General features: G+C 40.3%; 1 protein-coding gene across 1 annotated transcript in view; it reads right to left on the reverse strand.

The window, feature by feature from the left end:
- The window catches only part of LOC125892664 (phospholipase A and acyltransferase 4-like), a 46,987-nt gene extending 26,823 nt beyond the window's left edge, over positions 1-20,164 (reverse strand). Inside the window, exon 1 of the mRNA XM_049582805.1 lies at positions 20,143-20,164. The gene's annotated coding sequence lies outside the window, so the exon portion shown is untranslated. The remainder of the gene's footprint in view (positions 1-20,142) is intronic.
- Positions 20,165-22,414: the final 2,250 nt, after the last annotated feature.

Genomic DNA, 22,414 nt, shown 5'->3' on the forward strand with positions numbered 1-22,414 from the left:
CTGCATGTGTTTAGGCAACTAAAGGAGGTTAGGAAAAGATCCTGCTTTTGGTTTAATGTTCACTGAGTAAACTTGTCATGTCTCATGCTTCAAGTCACTGCTGACTTTTTCAGGATTCCACAAACCGTGCTGTCGGTGCCAAAACACAACCCTAACAGAAAGGATGCATCATGCTTCAGCTGTTACGAGTGGATCGTGCAGGAAATGAAATGAAAAGAAAGAAATGAAAATGTTTGGCTTGTCAGCAGTATTAACAACATGTCTTCATAACATTAAGAAACAAATGTAGTCCAGGCAGTATGACATTTCTTTTCAAATGCATTAACTGTTGCAATTAGTGGTAAATAAACGTAGTGTGTTGGTGAACAACAGCAGCTTGATGTGGATGCAAGATCAGAGCAGAGAAAAAGATTTAGGGTGTTTTCACACTTGGTCCTTTTCACCCCCTTAAGTGGACTCAGAGCGGTGACTCAGCATTTTTTCACGCACACTACAAGAGAACTCAGACCCCTCTGAAGTGAACCAAACTCAGACCGTTCGGTTCGCTTCAAAGTCTGATGCGGTTCTCTTAACCTGTGCACTGTGAACACAAAGCGCTCCAGGTTCACTTTGCTCTTTGCCGTTGTATTCAGCCCTCTGCATCACATGCTGTTGATCTGGGACACTTGAAAAAACAGACGAAACCAAGTGAGCCTGTAACACTTGCAAGGACGCAGGACGAGGAGTAGTTTGGTCCATGAAATACTGCACGTCTCCAGATGTGGAAGGTAGAATACATCAGACAGCAACAGTCTACAGCACAGAAACACTGAGGGTTTCCTCCAGTTTTAAGATCATTTGAAAGCGAGGGGCTTCATAACCACACTGTACAGGCTACAGTGTGAACAGAGAGAGGACTGAGACCCCATCAAAGCTGAAGTTGACCAGAAATAGAACTGAGTCCTCTCAGTCCCTTTTCTGTTGGTCCACTTTTTGGTGCACTTTAGGAGGACTGAGTTCGGTTAATTTAAAAGAACTAAATGTGAAAACACTCCTAGTTTGCTTTGCATGGCGGTGGTGTTAGTTGTCACTGATACTTCCAGCTGCCCCCTCAGTGACTGGGACGAGTGATGTTTGAGCCACAAGCTTGCTCCTCAAAGCAAAGAGGAACTTTGTGGTAAATACAGTGTTGTCCAGTGAAAAGCAAAGAACACTTAAAGTGTATAAATATACTTGGTCTGTAATGGTGTGTGGGTGGGTGGAGTGTGTCAGCTAGCAAAATACATGTTCTCACTATGAACAGATGTTTGTCATTCTCTAACAGGATCTCTTCAACAGTCTTTTAAAATTAAATTCATAAAGTTCTCTTTAATGTTTGAGACTTGTTTGCAAATCTGTCTCACTCAGGAATGGGAAACAACTTCTGACCCCATAAAGGATGGGAGGTTTCCTGGATGAGGTGTAAAGGTCAGCTTAGAAAATAACTAATTTGTACAACGTGTTGTATGCTGTATCAGCCATGAGACTCAGATGTGACGCTGGCCTTCAGGAGGATCTGTCTATGACCAAAGTGTAACTGCCAGAGGTATGACAGACATTTTATTGACCTCTGTTTTAAATGCCTTTGATATGAAAATGATGGATTAAAACTGAAAAGACAAACGCAGGCTTCTTTTTAGAGAACTGTTAAAAGATAAAAGTGACTTTGTGTTAACTGCCCATTGATGCAGAGCTCATTATAATAAAACTGTTGTAAAGCCTTGTTCTTTGTCGAGCAGGAGCTGGATATCCAGCTGTTATTTCAGAGCTGACTTGAATACGTATATTGACACAGTGCTCAGATAAAGTTTATTGGGACCTTTGTTCTTTTTTTCTTATTCAAATTGTAACAGCATTGAACTGAGTCTGTTTTGACCAGTGAAGCTTATTCTCAGCCTTTGTTTGGATGGAGTGTGCTTGGTGTGTTTTGGTTGTGTCGTCCTCTCCCACTCACAGCACACCTCATCGTCACACCAGTCTGCCAATCAAGCCATCTCCTCTCCACGACCACCACTCTGCACCAGCTTCTTGTCCTTGCCTGACTGATGTGCCATACACGGTTTGTACTGTGCCACACGCTCAGCTCCTCAGCAGTTCTGCTTGCCAGTCTGCCAGTAATGTCAGATCATGTATGTTAACTTGCCTGCTCAAGACTCACACCTGTTCTCCTCTCTACAGCAAAGCCAGCTCGCCGCCTGCATCATCAGTGTGCAAGCCGCCAGATGCCCCCTGACAAACCCTCCTTCTCTGGATAACAGCACCAACCCCTGACAGGGCTCCTGCTCGCCTCAGTTAATATTTAGCCAGGTTATAAACTAATTTAAAAACTATGGGGTGCCGTTTTAAAGTGTCTCACGCTGAAAATAACATCAACATTTTGCCACATTTAGCTTCAAACAATGTTTAAAAAAGTATTGTGATTTTTTAACGTCACCTTTTACCACATTTACAACAATATTTGTTAACTTAGAAATATATTAAATAGTTAAATCTAAATATTAAATGTGGCACCTAAATGTTAAATGTTAAATCTAAATATTAAATCTAAATCTAAATGCTAAATCTAAATCTAAATGTTAAATCTAAATCTAAATATTAAATCTAAATCTAAATGCTAAATATAAATATAAATATAAATATAAATGTTAAATCTAAATATTAAATCTAAATCTAAATCTAAATGTTAAATCTAAATGTTCTGGGTGAAACTAAATATTTAGCTAATATGCAAATTCACACTGTCACCGGAAGTACCACAATAAAAGCTCGAGATGGTCAGACTGTTTATAGAATCAAATAACGAATTAAAACCAACTTATCGAAATGGACACTTGAACATACATTAGCGTGATAATAACTACCTAAAATAACAAGAAACGTGTTTGGAGAAATTTTATTTGACTGTACTTTGAGTTGTTAGTGTCCCTTGAGGGATTAACAACCTAAGTTCTTAGCCGTTAGCAGTGTCTGTAATGACTCATTAACTCTTAAACGGTCCGTGAAAAAAATATTTTTTTCCAGCGGATGTCTTAGTTACAACATGATTGAGCTAGCAAAGCAGTTTTGTGTTGCGATGTGTGGTATTTATTCAGTTTTGGGAAATCACGATGTCTAGAAAGCATCAGTGGCTGCAGCAGCAGCAAAGCTGTCAGGACGTCATCTGTTAAATGCCTCCCGTTGTTGGATACGACATTAAACTACTCCAGTTAGCTCAATCATGTTGTAACTAAGACATCCGCTGGAAAAAATATTTTCTTCACGGACCGTTTAGAGTTAGTGAGTCATTACAGACACCGCTAACGGGGCTAACAGCTAACAGTTAGCCTCGCTAATCTACGATAACCATGTTATTAATTTCAGACTGTGATAGTAATGTTTGTTCAATCATTGTGTTTATAGGCTTTACAAACACCAGATTAGTCTAAACGGTGATACAGTGACGTGAAAAACGTGAGATGTGCATATATATATGTTGCTAAACTCCGCTGGTTTTCTACCCGGAAGTATTTGTAAACAACAAGGTGATTCCCTCAGAAGGGACACTAACAACTCAAAGTACACATCAAATAAAATTTCTCCAAACACGTTTCTTGTTATTTTAGGTAGTTATTATCACGCTAATGTATGTTCAAGTGTCCATTTCCCCGTTGGTTTTAATTGCTATATTTGATTCTATAAACAGTCTGACCATCTCGAGCTTTTATTGTGGTACTTCCGGTGACCGGCAGTGTGAATTTGCATATTAGCTAAATATTTAGTTTCACCCAAAACATTTAGATTTAACATTTAACATTTAGATTTAGATTTAATATTTAGATTTAACATTTATATTTATATTTATATTTAGCATTTAGATTTAATATTTAGATTTAGATTTAATATTTAGATTTAGATTTAGCATTTAGATTTAGATTTAATATTTAGATTTAGATTTAGATTTAGCATTTAGATTTAGATTTAATATTTAGATTTAACATTTAGATTTAGATTTAATATTTAGATTTAGATTAACTATTTAATATATTTCTAAGTTAACAAATATATGCTAACTTATTTCAGACTGGGGATTAAATTCTTCTGTAGAATGAACAATTGAGAGTTACTGAGCCAGGATAAAACACTAGCACGTGTATCAGAAGAGTTAAAATCAGGTGCTCATTTGAGTCGCTAATAGCACTGTGCTTAGATTCAAAGTCCTGTGTTGGTTTATCTATGAAAATAAGCAGAGAGCAGATAATGAGTCGTGCGGTTTGCAATTTGTAAGGCAGGTGTTAAGTTGAACAAAAGGGCATCCCTTCCAATTAATTTTTTTTTTTATTAATTTAAAGTCCTGACAGATCAGATTTTGCTCAGTGCAGTCAGGCAAAGATGCAACAACAAGTGCCAAGAACGGATTTTGCAGAACTGGACTTTAAAGCTAAATATGCATAATCTGTCTGTGTGACACAACTTTTCCACCAACTCTGGGGAAGTCACTACTTTGTAACTGACATTGCCGTGCACAGACATTTTCAGGGCAGGTGCTATACTGGACAAAAGGGCATGCCTTCCACAATTTTATTTGCATGCACGAAAAAATGTGCACATGCAAAGTGCACCCTGCCTGAGGTTTCAGTCTGACAGCACCAGAGGGTTTCTTGTGCTTGAGGCCGAAGCACATGCAATGCATTTGTGCACAGTGTCTGTTTAGCTTATGTAAGAGGTATTGAAATATGCATATATGACGCAACATGGGAGACAAATTTAATGTCAGCTTGAGTTTTGGTTTGTAAAGACACATGGAAGTGGGAAAGCAGTTCAGCGTCTGTCTCCACTCACACTGTGCAGATGGTGAACCTGAATCTGGCAGAATTGGAGGGAGACAGTGTGTCAGACTAGTTAACTTGTTGTTGATGGTGGGTTATTGCCTTAATTAGACTAGTTGTGTTGAGACAATTTAACAGTAGTTTAATTTCACAACAGTGACAAACAATACCGAGGCTTAGGCTAAACATTGTTACCTGGCTGTCTGTGACAGCAGATAAAGGAGACGTGATGCTGCTCTGCAGGGCGCACTATTTTCATGCAGCTGCCACAAGGAGGAGGGGCAGGGGCTCGACTCAAATGCAGCTGTCGGTTACGCAACATACTTTTGACTAAGAATTAATGTCATGGGCCAAATTTAAAAACTAAAATTATTAAAAGAAATAGAAAAAAAATCTAGCAAAAAGGGCACTTACCTGAACAGAGGTCAAAAGGGCAGGTGTTTTAGCACCACCTGGTGTCTAGCTTTGCACTTACACTTACATTTTCATGTAACATCTGTTGCCATTATTATTATAAGACACACCTCTTGATCTTGTTTCTCAACAGACAGGTTTATCTTTAATCTTTATACTTTTTACAGAGGAACATTGAGTGAACAACATTTCCATCATCCAAATGTATTCTAATAACAAGACTGCTAGCAAAAACAATTAGAAAGATATATTTGATTAATACACAAGACCAGCTCGTGTTTTGTGTTTGCAATTTAAAAATGACAGTAAGAATTATATCATAATGCATACAATCTTCACCCAACATTAAATATAACAAAAAAGTTTGTCTCTGTAAGCTCTGCAGTAAGGCACTGTATGCATTTTAATTTAGAACTGAAAATTCACAACTGCTGATTTTTGGATACACTACTCGCTGAGAATAAGATGTAAAGTGAAGTTTGTGTTCAAATTTATCACAACAACAAATGAAGGTATGAAAAACCTTTAGACTCAACGAAGAGATGTGAAGTGTCACTGTTTTGGCAGCAGACAACAATGACAGCAGGAAAAGAAATTAGACTTCCTCTGCCCTCACTGGAAGTCTTTAAGATTTTCTGCCTCTGGAGAGCCAGCAACATTTAGAAGGGTCAAACTCTCACCTACCACCTGGAAGGCTCACTTCCAGACTCAAAAACAGCTTCTACCCCAGAGCCATCATTAAACTGAACTCCACAAAAACTGCCCCCTCCAGAACACTCCACACCACAGGACTAAAATGGAATAGTAAATTTTAATGGGGAAATATGCAATAACTGTGTATAATAATAATAATAATACATTTTATTTCTGCGCCTTTCATGATACTCAAGGTCGCCTTACAGAGTAAAATACAGAGCAAATACAATAAAATACAAAGTACAAGATAATTAAACATTTAACAACAAACAAATATCAGTTTAAAAAGCAAACAAAACAAACATAAACAAAACATCTGTTCAGGCTTAAAGAGAGTAGGAAAGCTGGAACACGTGAGTTTTCAGCCTGGATTTAAAGTGTGGGAGTGAATCAATATTTCAGAGGTCAGGGGGGAGTGAATTCCAGAGTTGGGGAGCAGAGCGGCTGAATGCTCTGGTAGTGAGGCGAACGGAGGGGACAGTGAGGTGAATAGAAGAGGAGGATCTGAGGGTGCGAGCAGGTATGGTGATAGGAAGGAGGTCAGAGAGGTACAGAGGGGCGAGGCTGTGGATGGCCTTGTAGCTCAGAAGTATAATCTTACAGTGGATGCGGTAGGTGATGGGGAGCCAGTGGAGCTGCTGTGAGACGGGTGGATGGAGTCCTAGTGATAATATGGGCAGCGGAATTCTGAACCATCTGCAGTTTATGGAGGATTTTCTGGGGGAGACCAAACAGGAGGGAGTTGCAGTAGTCAAGCCGGGAAGTGACAAGACTGTGAACCAGTATGGCAGCGGTGTGAGGTGTGAGGTGTGAGGGAGGGGCGGAGGCGGTTGATGTTGCGGAGCTGAAAGTAGGCTGACCGCGTTATGTTGTTAATGTGGGATGAGAAGGAAAGCGTGCTGTCGAGGATGACACCCAGACTCTTTACCTGAGGGGAGGGAAGGATGGAAGAATTGTCGATCGATATGGTGAAACTGTGGGCTTTGGCTAGATTTAGTGCCAATTAGTAACATTTCTGTTTTATTACTGTTTAATTTGAGAAAATTGCATGTGAACCAGGACTTTATTTCATGAAGGGAGTCAGTAAGGAATGAGGGAGGGAGGGTGGAATCAGGTTTGGAGGAGATGTAGAGCTGGGTGTCATCTGCGTAGCAATGGAAATAAATAACATAGCATGCAATAATATCCAGTGGTGGCAGAAGTATTCAGATCCTTTACTTAAGTAAAAGTACTAATACCTCAGTTCTGAGCTCTCAGTCTTCCAGTCTGAGGAGCTGGACCTGAGTAACAACGACCTGCAGGACTCAGGAGTGAAGCTGCTCTGTGTTGGACTGGAGAGTCGAAATTGTAGACTGGAAGTTCTCAGGTCAGGATTCATCAGTTTGTCCAAGAGATGTAGTAAGACTGTCAGTTTTTGGGTGAAAAACAAGGCGAAGGTCTGAATTACATTTTTATGGGGGCATAGTGTTAAAGCATAATATTGGTCTTGTTTAACTGGGGCACCACTGAACCTAATCATTAGATGACATTGAGAAAACAGATGTTTCCATAACAACATCAGTCATATCTTAAGATAGTAAGATTTTCTCATAACAGGCATTGCTGCCTTGCTCTGCTGCAAAAGAACAACCAAAGTGTCTTCTGCAATAATATGTAAATGTACTGAACTGCTGAGAAAGGAGAGGGACATGTGAGGCAGACAATTGAATAATCTTAATATGAAGAATATTGAAGAATAAATGGAGTATTGAAGGTATGACTTGAGTGGCATCAATGAATGAGCAGGCTAGACAATGTGGATCAATGTGACACAGAATGATCTGGAGTATTAATTGGGTGTTAATGCTGGAACCACTCACACCTAGTGCTCTTCTAAATCTTTATTATTCTGCCATATTTTTTGTCATTTATCTCTTTCCACATTGTTCAACAAGCAATCGATATTATTGCTGTTACTTTCATCGTTTCATCCAAAAAAGTCAAATCAACTGGCAGCTACCTAACATTGCCAGAGAAATAAAGAGAAAAGGCAGACAAGCTGAATGGAAATGTAAAAAAGGACTGCATGGTGGTGACATATCAAGTTCTGAATTAACTAATGTCCACTTATTAAAAAGCAGTAAAGGAAGCCAGGTCCTCCTGTATTTCCAACATCACTACAACTTAGCTATTGACACTTGCGCGGCACGAGTGTAAACAGGCTCGTTGGAGATGAACTGCGTCTCACCTGAAAAGTAGATGAGAGTAGCAAACCTGCGGTGAAGTCGGACAGTTTCCGACAGTTTCCAGCAGCCTTCAGTCCGTACAGGAAGTCACAGACACACTCACATCCTGTCTGGAATGATGTCAATTCATTAAAAAAGTGATCAGACCCATATATCAGTTTGTTTTCAGTCTCCAGTTGTTTTAATTATGATAGATTAATTTATTAAAATGCTTAACAGGTCAGGACAACAGCTTTTATTAAGGCTCAGTCAGATACAGTCAGGGCTTCACATCTGTAGGCTACAGATGTTATTTTAAGAATCCTCACATCCCACTGACCACAAGTCTCTGTGATGCTAAATAGCCTACTTCAGTAATTAAAACAGTCCAGTGTTAATATATAGTAGACTCTGTATAGTTTATGATGAATGTATTTAGTCTCTGATGACTAAACTTCGCACTGGGGGCGGGTGTCCCACACTGTCCCTCACAAACCTGCTCCTTGTCCCACATTTGGTTTGTTGGGACCTGGTCACCCTAGTTTGCTGTGCCCTGATATGGCCCCATTGTGTGTAATAGCATCTGACATCTGCTGAGAAACCTCAGTCTTAGAATTGACATTAACTCGAACCTATACCTCAGTGGATATTATAATAATTTCACTACATTTGCTAACATCTTCAGGGTTATCTGTTACAGTAGTATTACTTGTCCAAATTCATTATTTCGTCAGTCTGATTGTTGTGTTGTTCTGCTTTGGATCAAATGTAAAGGTTGATTAAATGTATCTGCGATTTCTTCCATTCACAGTTTAAATTTGGAGACATGTTAGCATTCTACAGAAAATGTGGAGATAAAGATGTGTACAAGCACTATGCTATCTATGTGGGCCCAAGCAATAAGAACGACGTGGGCCAAGGTGATAATGACATATTTCACCTCACAGGTATGTGCAGTACACTGAAAATTAAAGTATGCTTATACAGTATTACTCAAAGTTAATAGAAACAATTAAACTGCAATCAGCAACAACATTTTAGTGAAACTAACTTATCTGTGTCATTATAGGAAATACACTTGTTTGCCATCGTACACAGTCTTTTTTTAAAGTTTTTTTATTATCATTTCATTTTTCATTTTTCATTCTTGCTGTTTAACTGACCCCAGGTTATGTTACAGTTTACCCTTATAGTGGGGCAGGTTGTAACAGTGGAAATCCCTGTATTTGACATCAGTTTATGAATTCTGTGTTATAGTTGGAGAAGTTGGAAACACTGCACTGCAGTTCAACGAAATGTAGAGGACGAGGCACCAGGTCGTAGATGTATGATGAGCATTTTAGTTGATAAAATGTTAAAACATTTTGTAATTCGATGTATAGGCTACACATGTTACAGCTGATGACAAGAAATTCTAAATATTAAAAAATATCTGTTGTTCATTTTAATATGATTTTATGTCAAAGTCACAGGAGCCAGTGGAGAGGGTCTGAAGAGCCGCAGGTTGCCTATCTCAGGAACAGGACCTTTGTAAAGCAGCCTGAAGCCTAACCAGGGACAGGGTCGTAAATTAGTCTTGGCCAGAAATCCTATGCGCAAAACTTTTGTTTCATGTTATTATAACCTGATAAAATGTGTTTGACATTGTCTCTGACAAATCCACTTAAGATAAATAGAAAACGTTCAACTGTTTACAGCTAACAGTTAAATCAGGAGAGCTGGTAGTTGGGTTGCAGGACTCCTAATGCTGCTGATCAGCTGTTAAGAGTTGGTGCTGCTGAAACTCCTTTTGTAGTTACAGGTTGTAACTGGTGTGCAGTCACAGTTACAGTCTGTGTGCACAGAAGAAAAACAGGCCAAGTTCTGATGCAAATGAAACGACGGAGTTGACGGAGATATCGAGAATAAAGTCGTAGTTTTTAAGGAAATAACCAACAACAAACAGAATGGGTTAGAGGATGAAACTGCTTGTGGCAGCTGCTCTTTGTCTCAGGTGTGTTGCCTCGACACACATTTGGAGGCAGGGCCGGAGTGGGACTCATCTTCAGCCCTGGAGTTTCATGCCTCAGACTGGCCCACTTTAGATCATGACCTATTATACCCTACATGTTAAGTCTACAGTAGCGCACTGTTCTCTAAAGCCTTGTCATTCAGTGTATTTTTCTAAAACATTTCCAATTCAGTGCAAGTAAGGGTTGCTTCACAATGCAGATTTATTTCAACATGAGTGCACATCTCCAACATTATTCTTAACAACACAACATCCTTTTCAACAACATCAGAATCTGTACTCTGTTCAAATAAGTAGTGCCCACTCTGGACTTGTGGGCTCATGGCTGGTGCTTGGTGCTGGATCTTGCTTCTGAGGGGCTACAAGACAAAGTTTCCCATGTGACGTCGCATCATACTATTATTTAAATTATATAATGTTATGTTACAATTCACTGACTTGATAGTTAATTAACTTGAACGGTGGTGGTTGGAGATGTATGCGTATTCAGACGCAGCTGCTGAGCTCCATGGAGCCGTTGTCTCGACCTCGGGTGCCGCAGGGACTTCGGCGTCCTCCGTACACTCTTCTGATGAGGAGGCGTGTCGGTGGTCGATTCCACAGATTGTTGGAGATGTGCGCGGAGCCACCAATTCAGCTGCTGCAGAGACTTCACCTTCATCCGTGCGCTTTGTTAATGAAGAGGCGTGTCAGTAAACGACTAAAAAATTCATCGCCGGAGATGCGACTTTATTCTCAAAATCTCCGATTTTTTTTTTCTTCAAAATGGCCCTTATACTCCGTCGTAAAATTAAAATAAGAAAATAGCAAATAAAACAGGAACAAGTAACAAGTCAATTTTACATGTAATATTTCTAAACGTTTATTCTCATAGGTTGTTTCGGCCCAGTTTGCCAATATAGGTGTAGGAGCCATAATTTATGTTTGAATGTAATGCGCCTCCACGCCACTAGAGGGCAGCCAAGTTGTTTGTGGTGGTGGCTGAGATTGACCACAGGTGTTTTAAGTTCATTGATTGTTGAGACAATGATGCTGCTGGGGAAGCAAACAGTTTTTGACTGTGCACGAATTTACGTTTACGGTTTTTATTTTGTGGTTTATGTTCTGCGTTTTGTCAAAGTCAACGTATTGGCAGTGATGGACAATTCAACAGAAATGCAGTGAGAAAATAAACGCATTGTAAATATTATTGGAAAAGACTGGACTTGTTTTTTTCGGCACACGTCCAAACAGTAGGCCCATTAGCAGCCAGTAGTGGCTTCTCAGTATAGGACTTTGTCACTACAATAGGTGTAGGAGCCAAATATGTTATTGTTTGTTTGTATGTAACTGTGTAATTCACTGTGTCGGCACTGGGGGGCACTGTACCGTCACCTGGTGAGTGCAGGTATTTAGGATGTGACCTCACTATGGTCAGCAGGTGTTTGGCCCGGAAGGGCAAATGGTTTTTGACCGCAATGGCGCGGAACGCAACAGTTTTGTTTGTTTTGTACTGAATCTTAATGTGTATGCAATGGATGGGCTTTGCCATAAACACGTGGAATAAATGTTACGGTGATGCAACGCAAGAAGCCTCATGGACTCTGTTTCAGCATTAAGAAAACGAAGGCAGCATAGCGTGTCCAGCAACATGCGCGTCAACCCAGGTCAGATACCTCAGTAGCTAGTAATAGACTTAGCTCCTTTAACAATAGGGTTGGTAAATTTGAAGAGACAAAAGGAAGTTCGTCAGAAGTGGCAGTGGAAAATTACTTTGATGACACTGATGGCATCAAACCAGACGACAAAGAAGAACATGCTGCACAGATCATGAAGCGAATCAAGGACAGCAATGGAAACTGTCAGCTATATGGACCCTTAAATAAAAACTGTGAGCACTTTGCTACCTGGGTGCGCTATGGCAAGCCTACTGCTAAGCAGGTATGTGGCAAACTCACACACACACACACACACACACACACACACACTGTAGGGGATAAAATAGTGAAGTTGACATCTTGTACAGGAACAAATCAGTTACAAATCAATACAACATAAATTAATAACTACTTACTTGCAATTACATAAGTTTAAGGGAAGCATTGTGCATAAAAACAAATCAGGGCTAATCAGCCCCACTAGGGCTGCAACTCACGATTATTTTCAGTGTCGACTAATCTGTCCATTATTTCTTCGATTAGTCGACTAATCATTTTATTGAAAAATGTCGGCCTGTCTCTCCCAAACCTCAAATGATGTCATCTAATGTCTTGTTTCATTTTCACGCCAAAGGGTTTTAGTTCACCGTCATGGGAGAGTGTGTAAAGCTGCCAATATTTGAATGTGAGAAGCTGCAATAAGAGTATTTTGGGGTACTTTTCTATGAAAAATGACTCAAACCAAAGAGTTGACTACCAAAATAGTCACTGATTATTTTAATAGTCGTTGCAGCCCTACTGTCCACACCACACTTAAATGCTGATGCAGTAATTCACAGCTAACGAACACGTGTCAGAGGTGTTCGGTTACACAGTTTAGTTACATTGAAAGATGGACATCTATCATCCAACAGTTTAGGCCAAATAAAAATCTATAACTTCAAATTCATGAAAAGTTAAAGTTGTGCAATGACAAAACCAGTAAGCACAAAAAGTGTGAGGTTCCTGTTCTCCCATCAGGAAGGCAGACTGTAACTCTTTCTTTTTGTTTTTTGTTTTTTCCACAGGACGGCACATTCGTTGAACCTATTTTTACAGCAAATGAGGCTGTAAAGAAAAAGATGGCAGAAGTAAGTCATGAGCACGTGATGGAGCTGCATTGTCCCTTTACAAACTAACAAGTATCTCACCAGAGAATCCTGTCAGCCTGTCTTGCTCTCCTCTGTACTTTCCTCCTGATGTGAGGTCTTGTTTGAAATAAAAAATAATGAGCAAGAACTGTGGGTCTTTTATTGTGCCTGTTTAAAGAATGACTCTTGGTACATTAACAATCCAGTTGCCAGAATAAAATATTGGCATTTATCTAAACCATGGAAGAGTTTAATGTTGATGTTTTTAAATCAAAAGCATTTCCTGTATCAACATTTATAGAAACGTCTACATGGACGTTACAGTGTTTTAACCATTCGTGGGGCTTTTGTTTTGGTGTTTTGAGGCAACAGAATGAGGGTTCAGGCTTTAAAAACATTTTCTGGTCATGAAATAACATAATTTTTTTTTTAATTACACACCACCTATTTCAAGCATGAGGAACAATCAGATGCGTTTTCTTCAGAGTCCCCCAGCCGCCCAGTTCATGTACAAGCACCTTCATTTTCTGTGATGTGCATGCATACTTCCTGTGTTTTACAAAATAAGACCACTTTATTCTAACCCCCATAAAAGGATAACTTCTTCCAGTGTGTTTTATTCAAAATGTGGAGAACTGATCCAGGACCATCCTTCATTTCAACAAGACTGGTGCACGTGTAGAAACACAGGACTGTTGCAGTATAACTTGTGGTCACACGGTGGCAGCACTGAACATCATTCCACTCGAATAACTTTATCTATACGGCACATTTATATTGCTTTACAATAAGGGCAATAAAGGCACTGAGTGCTGCACATGAAAAAAGACATAATTTCCATAAAACAGACAAACAAGGCCATTCAATACAAAAGGACATTTAAAAACTATTTAAAACGAGGATTAACTGATTCTACAATTTTCATTTAAAAGTGGTGATTTGAGATCCTATGAATCAAAATCTCAGACTGTATTTCTTCTTGTGTCACTTTTTAGGGCCCCAGATGTCATTAACAATCAGAGACTATAACAACTATGACGACAGGCACAGCTTCGCCAACAGACACTGTTTAACCTGGTTTAACCAGGTACGGCCCAAAGCTGCCCCAGAATCTAACACCCAGTCTGTTGTGATGTGGATCGACTAGAACTCACCACAGTCTTTCTCTGTCAAATCCACCACCCACTAATCACAGCAAAACCACAAAAACAAAACCAGTAGATGAAATAAATAATCAAAAGTCATGAAATCATGACATCATAAAAACACAGAATTGTAAAACTATAAATCACAAAATCAAGTAAGATTTTAAAAGAGTTGCAGCAGCATGAAGCAAAAGTTTCAGACCTGTATGAGCAAAGTCAGAGCTGGTTAAAAAGTTAAAGTTAATGTTAGTTTTTACTGACTTAGTTCACCCCAGTTGATTTCCACCTGAGGTCCACATGAAGACGACTACTCCTCCAATAAAGTATTTCTGATTTCGATTCTGATTTTAACATGGAGGGGGCATTAAAGAGTCATCCCTGTGATGCCCGTTACGTATCAGGCCTATAAAGGCAATTAAATCCCATTTGTAAAATATGTATGTCATTCATAACAACTGTAATGTCAGTGTGACATATCTCCATTTGAGCCAAAGAGGATTTCATAACTCTGTGTATCCAGCAGGGGGCTCCCTCACCACACGCATGGACCAGACATCAATCATTCGATAGAGTTTCCATAATAATAATAATAATAATAATAATAATAATAATAATAATCATGTCGGTAGTTATACAAAAATATTCTACCTGATGGTAGCATTAAAGAGTTTTGTGTCTTTGTGCAGAGCATTACCTCGCAAAAAATGACATGAGAGAAATGACAGAGAAGATACATTACAGACATATGAACATTAGAGATGAAGAAAAAAACCCAGTCATATCAACATGAGCAAACATCTGGGAAAGGTCGACAATGAGAAGGCAGCACAACAGGAGCACTGGAGTTCTGGGGTCTAATCCCAGTGTCCCCCCAAAGGATGAAACCCTGAACTCTCAGGGACCTAAAAGGAAAAGTGTGCATGATTTTAAGAGATTTAGTGGCATCTAGCAGTGAAGACTGCAGGTTGTAACCAGCTGGTTAGAACTCCTTCAGTGTGCACTGTTCAAGAGGTTTTTACCAGGAGCTGAATTTTGCACAGAGGTGCAACTCTGAGCAAGAGACAGAAACTTTTGTCCCAGTGAGGAGGTGTGGTCGACCCTGTTGCTAGGTGTGATGCTTTCTTTTATCAGATGTGATTGGTTGTCACAGACACGCCCCTCTGTGAGCCTGTAAGGTGAGGACACCCAGTGGAAATGAAATGAACTGACTGTGAGAGTGTTGTCATTGTTAGTGTGATCACTGCTGATGGAAGGTTGAGACAGACTCAAGTCATTTTTACAGTTTTCCAAATATCTTAGTGTTGTGATCATTTTATTTCTGGTGTTATAGTGTTAGGTGGGAAATGTGTGCGTGTCCCTAATGACATCGACCACACATATTATCCTCACACGATCTAATCTGTAGTGTTTCATTTACTCACTGTCATCCGGTGTTTTGAGAATATTCCTCTGACCTCTTTGTGTTTCCACCATTTTCTCCTCTGATTAAGAAACTCTTAAGTTTTCTCCTCCCTGCTCCTGACAGTTTTTCACCTTAGGAGCTTTTTTAAGGGCTAAGATGACTTTTATCTTCACAAGGACCTAGTCTTAACTTTAAGGGAAAATTCTAAGCAAACATCACAATTCTAGGAATTTTCTTAGAAATCCGTCACTAGGAGCAACTCTTTGTACGAGGACGCTTTGTGAATACAGCCCTGTAAAGACCCGTAAAAACACTGGATAAAACATTACATCATTACACGTGTGACAGTGTTTCTTCTGTTGTTGCTTTTTGAAACAGCCTCCAGCAAAATTACAGTGTCAGTGTTTGTTTCAAGGATTTTTAGTTTGTAGCTGACGTACAGGAGACGCAGTGGGGAGAGAGCAGGTGGGTGAAACAACACAGTATGTACAGTACTTTGCTGTCAGTCAACTTTTTTTTCACCTTTGACTCTTGATTTTTGTGCTGTCACTGATGTTCCTGTAGCCTGTGTCTCTGTTGTCAGACATGTATGTCGTATAAAGTTGGACATGTGTCTTTAGATTTGTCTGTATGAGTGTGGTCTTGTTCTGGGCCTGTGTGCCTACACTCTGCATTTTCCTTTTACAGCCTTCAGCGTGGACACCTGCAGACTGACGATCAGCATGCTGGATGCATCCTTCACCCATCAGCCAATCAGAGTGTTTCAACAGATTGACCCGCAAGATGGAAGTTGTTAGTGACACCTCTCAGTTTCTCATCAACATGACCAACAAGAGTAAAATAGATTAAGTTCCTCATACCACCACTACTTCTGCAATTTTCAGACTTTTCCACACATGTGGTCATGTTTGTGCTCCTGTCAGTCAAAACCACAGAAACATTTTCTCATCAGCTGCAGTGCACTTTGACTCAAACTGCTCTGAAGTGTCACATGATAACTGGAGCGTCTGAAAGGTTGTTAAATGTTCCTTCTGCATTTTTCCTTTCATTTGTAAATCTGCAGATAAGGAGGCCTAATGAGTCAGAGTGTACATGTACAGTGTTTATACATCCATACACTGGCAGTCATTCTTTACATAAACACAACAATAAAAGACTCGCAGTTCTTGCTCATTCATTTTTATTTCAAATAAGACCTCATGTCATGAGGAAGGTACAGAAGAGAGCAAGACAGGCTGACAGGATTGGTTAACAAGATGCTTGTTAGGAGATGTGAGGAGTTGCACATGCATTTTCACCATCCTCATCTTCATTCACCTTCTCCAGTATTTTTTTAAGTTTGTCCTTATTCTGGCATTTATTCACAAGGGAGATAATAGATTCACCTAATGTACCCTTCTGTGGAAAAACAAACAAAAGAGATGCAAGTTAAATTCTGCCTTCCTGATGGCTGAACAGTCACACTTTCCTTGGTAACTGGTTTTGTCATTGCACAAACTTCAACTTTGCATAAATTTGGTGTTGTGTATTAGATTTTTATTTGGCCTCATTTTGCCGGACAGTAAATGTCCATTATTTAACAGGAGGTGTTGTAAATTACATCAGCATTTAGCTGTAGATCAACCAGGCAAACTGAACTTCATACCTACATGATATCTGCGAATATATCAAACTCTGCAGGTTTGCAAAGCATTTATAAGGAAGCAGAAATGAGGCCAAAACCAGAGTTAATGCAGAGATACTGTGTGTGCATGTGCATCATTGTGCACATGGATAATTAAAACATCACTTCACAGTGCTACGAGCAGTAAAAACTAAACTAAACAAACAAACAGTAAAACAAAACTGCTGAAGTGTGAACTACCACTGTTGAACATGCCACATACCTGTTTTGAGTGAGCCTCGTTATAGCGCACCCAGGTAGCAAGGTGTTCACAGTTGTTAGCCAAGAGTTTGTAGTCCCTACAGTTGTTATTGGCTGACTTGATTCGCTTCTTAAGTTCATCGAAGGTTCCGTTAGTGAGTGTACCATCAAAGTAATTATCCACTTTATAGCCCAGGTGTCCTTCGGTCTCTGACAGTTTGCCAAATTTACAGGTAACGTTGCGTTTTTTTGCACCTGTTTGTGAGAATAAACATTTAGAAATACTGCATTTAAACTTGACACAAAATCTGTGACTTGCACGACTACATGTACACATGCTGAGGGAACACAGTGACATCTGGAGGTTTGGTTTGATCAACAACAGCCACCAATATTCTCCTCTCGTTATCACTGTTTTAATGATATAATTTCAAACCATCAAACAGTCAGATGAAAATCTTTATAGATGAACTAGTTTGAACTGTGTTTAAGTTCAGTTCCATTCAATTCAATTCAGTAGACATAAAGCTCGGTTTAGGAAGACTCTTGTGGCCCTCCTCCACCTCCAGTCACCTTATCCAGAGCCCAGGACGAGCTCATCAACAGCTCATTCCTCTTCACATCCAGACCCTCAGCTCCCTCTACATCTCATCTCACCACCACCACCACCACCACCAGCATCTAGACTCTATAGGGAAGGATCCCTAATCTACTACGTCTTTACCACGCTCCTGGAATAGATGACATCACGCTGGGGTCTAATCGCCAAAGACTTTTCACATTCCTCATACTTTCTCATACTAGGCCTGATCTTTTCTCTCAGTACGAGTCTCTCCTGGTCGAACTTTCTTTATCCCGAAGATGCCAGAGAATTCTCCAAATCACAGTAACAACAATTTAACTTTCACAACCAGGAACAGCCAGAACAACCAGTGGGATCTCCAGGTCAGGGTCACTCACCAGGCCCAGATTTAAAAACTATTTAACATCTGTCAGCATATACAAATATACAAGATGAGAAGTGTTTTCAGGGAGCTGAAGCAAAAACCAGTGCCTAACAGAGTAACAACAGGAGTAAGATAAGTACAAGAGATGCTAAAACTGAACTAAAATGGTGGATAAAATGCAGACTGCACCTGATAATCAAGTTTATATTGTACATGATGTCACAATGAGAGGTAATATTGCACATCATGTTGAGAAAATATTGACGAGATATTGAAAAGTATTAATGTACATCATATAAAGTAACAGTAGGCCTAATGTAGGTGAGTATTGATGCCAATATTCAAAACCATACTCTCATTTGCAGTGAACTCCACATACCTGAGCGGTGGAATATGTCATTGTCACCTTGGCCAACATCTATGCCACTTTTTGGACCAACATAGATGGCATAGTGCTTGTAAGCAGTAACTCTCGGAAACGCAATGATGTCTCCGAACTTGTACTGTGAGCAGAAAAAAAACAGAGATGCATTTTATCAACAATCTGACTGACTGAATAATGAATGTGGACAAACACACAAACACACACACACACACACACACACACACACACACACACACACACACACACACAGGATCAGAATGGTCGTATGTTTCGTCTCATACTTTGTTCAGATTTGTAGCAGCAGTTGTTTTAACTCGGTGGTTAGTAGGTGATTTATTCCTTATAGACTGTAGTGTGGTAGTGTAAGTAACAGCATCAATAGACTCATGAAAATGAAATAATAACAATATTAAAGCCACTGACCCCATTGATCACGTTTATTGTGATCACCAGCTGGAGGATCAGAGAGACCAAGATCAGGTTTTTCATTTTTCCAGCAGTGGAGAGCTGACGTGGAGGAAAGAGAACAGTTCATCAACCTGGACATTTCAAAACACTGAATGACGAGCACACACACACACACACACACACACACACACACACACAACATACATATACATGGGCCCCTGATTATGTTCAGGAGCAAACCTGGACAGACATAATTGTGGGGGGTCTGGGTGTTATGAAAACCATGAATGCATTAAGAACAGTAACTGGCTCAAACTTTTGCTTTGCACTAGAAAACAGTTTTGATATTTTCTTCTGCTGCTACTAACAGTCAGCCTGTTCTCATTCCAAAGTTGCGTCAGACCCCTGATGTCAAACGTCACCCTGGCAGTCTGATACGCTGCCGGGCGGCGTCAGTTTGTAACATGGCTGGATGGCACCTGTCGCAGTGGTAAGGAGCTAGAAGGACCCTTTAGGGTGGGCTGGAGGGTGGTGGATGGGACCAACAGACCCCAGACTTGCATCTGAGAGGCTGATGTTCACGTCTCATGTGAAAGTAGAGCCAAACCATGTTTTTCTTTTTCAAAACCTAACCATGTGCTGTTGTTGATGTACAGGGGTTTTCAATGTCCCAGACACAGACGCAGAAGGATACCTATCGTATAATATGTAGACCTGAGAGGCTGCTGACGACACTGTGATACGTGACTTGGGATGAAAACGTGCTGCAATAGCCTCCAGATATTACCAGTTAGAGAAAGGGTGAAAATAAAGCATGAAAACATTTGCCTCGGGCCCCAGGCCTCCAGATCAGTAAATCCTCCCCTGATAATAATGACAGCACAGCAGAGCGGCTGATGGAGGGAGAGACGGGAAAGATGTGTTCTGGTATTATAAATAATTCCATCCAGAGTCTGTTTCTGACTGAAACAAAGTAGTCTGTAGAAGTCTAGAGAAGTCTTTTTCCACCACCAAACATTTGACTGTTGATTCAGACACCTAGGTGCTGACACTGGACAGAAACAGTTGTGACTTACCACTGATGTGTTTAGAAGATGATGTTTGTACGATAGAATTGAGCCACTTAGCACCCTGGAAGTACACACACACACACACACACACACACACACACACACACACACACACACACACACACACACAGTAGATTCATTACATTTTCACTTCAGCTGAAGGATCAAATGAATAATTACTTCAGTGGACTCAGGGTACCAGTCATATTCACAGTTGTTAATTAATTGCCAGTTTGGTTCAGTGTGTGCATTTCCCCACACCTGCCATTCTCCCCCTACATACCACACAGTCTCAGACCTCCCCACCCTTATCTTTCCCACATCCACCTGCTGCCTCTCATTATCCCACCAGCTCTCTCTGTTTGCCAGTTCATCCTGTCAGTTTTCCTGCCTGGTGTCTACTCCCTGAGCTCTGGCGTGCTGCCTGTTAACGACCCGCCTGCTTTGCTCGTCTGGATGTCTTTGCCTGTTGGACTGCCTCCTCCTGCCTGACTACCAGCTCCATAGTTTGAACACTGATTTGGTAAAGTCCTTATTTCTTTGACCTGTTTCTGTCTCAGTTTGAACCTTTTTCCTCGTACACACACCTGTGACAGTATTAACTTTGTTTGCACAGGGGTCAATTTTCTGTTTTCACCTGTAACTCGACAGATTCAGCCAATCAGGGACTTCACACGAGACAAACGCAACCCAACACATAGAAACCTCCAACAAATTTTAAGCATTATAATGCAGTCTTGATCAACACCCTGCAGGAGAATTCAGAGCAGCAAACACCTTCAACATTCGATCTTAAACCTGTCAGACAAGAGTATTTGATCAGGAAGAAATCTTTGTAGAAGGAGTTTTAACAGAGGTCTTACCTTCTTCAGTGAGACGGTGGAAGCCTGTTGAAGCAGAGGAGGACATCTCCTTATATACACTAAGAACAGCTGATAATATCACGTCTTCACCCAGCCCGTTATGGTCATGACTGTTCTCCAGACTCATTTGAGTCAGTTATCACATTTACATATACGCTACATGTGTTTGACAAAGAACACCTTTTTCTTTTAAAGCAACACCTTGTTTCACACTCACACATTTCTACATTCATATGATCCTGTGGAGGTGGCTTGCTTGGGGACACTTTGGTGTTAAGACATCTGAAAAAAAAATAAATAAAAATAAACACAGATAGAGGTCAGTGACAGCACCTGTACTGTGTGATCAGCTGCACTGATATTTAAAATGAATGATTCCATCAGAGTAGAGACCACAGAGGTCTGACCTGCCACACGGCCTCTCTGTGTCCGAGCAGACATGCATCATGATTTACAAAAACTGGATCCTACTTTACTACATTCAAACGCAAAGCTGGCATTTTCAAGTTACGTTTTGAGGGTGATATAATTGCTGCCATGATTATGTTTTAATGGAAACATTATTTCCAGCGGACAAAGTGCTGTGTTTTTGTCCTGCACAGAAGTCGTGGAGAGGTTTTTTCTGCATGTGTTTAGGCAGCAAAAGGAGGTTAGGAAAAGATCCTGCTTTTGGTTTAATGTTCACTGAGTAAACTTGTCATGTCTCATGCTTCAGGTCACTGCTGACTTTTTCAGGATTCCACAAACCGTGCTGTCAGTGCCAAAACACAACCCTAACAGAAAGGATGCATCATGCTTCAGCTGTTACGAGTGGATCGTGCAGGAAATGAAATGAAAAGAAAGAAATGAAAATGTTTGGCTTGTCAGCAGTATTAACAACATGTCTTCATAACATTAAGAAACAAATGTAGTCCAGGCAGTATGACATTTCTTTTCAAATGCATTAACTGTTGCAATTAGTGGCAAATAAACGTAGTGTGTTGGTGAACAACAGCAGCTTGATGTGGATGCAAGATCAGAGCAGAGAAAAAGATTTAGGGTGTTTTCACACTTGGTCCTTTTCACCCCCTTAAGTGGACTCAGAGCGGTGACTCAGCATTTTTTCACGCACACTCCAAGAGAACTCAGACCCCTCTGAAGTGAACCAAACTCAGACCGTTCGGTTCGCTTCAAAGTCTGCGGTGCGGTTCTCTTAACCTGTGCACTGTGAACACAAAGCGCTCCAGGTTCACTTTGCTCTTTGCCGTTGTATTCAGCCCTCTGCATCACATGCTGTTGATCTGGGACACTTGAAAAAACAGACGAAACCAAGTGAGCCTGTAACACTTGCAAGGACGCAGGACGAGGAGTAGTTTGGTCCATGAAATACTGCACGTCTCCAGATGTGGAAGGTAGAATACATCAGACAGCAACAG

Source organism: Epinephelus fuscoguttatus, linkage group LG8, assembly GCF_011397635.1.
Source record: "Epinephelus fuscoguttatus linkage group LG8, E.fuscoguttatus.final_Chr_v1".
NCBI lineage: Eukaryota > Metazoa > Chordata > Actinopteri > Perciformes > Serranidae > Epinephelus > Epinephelus fuscoguttatus.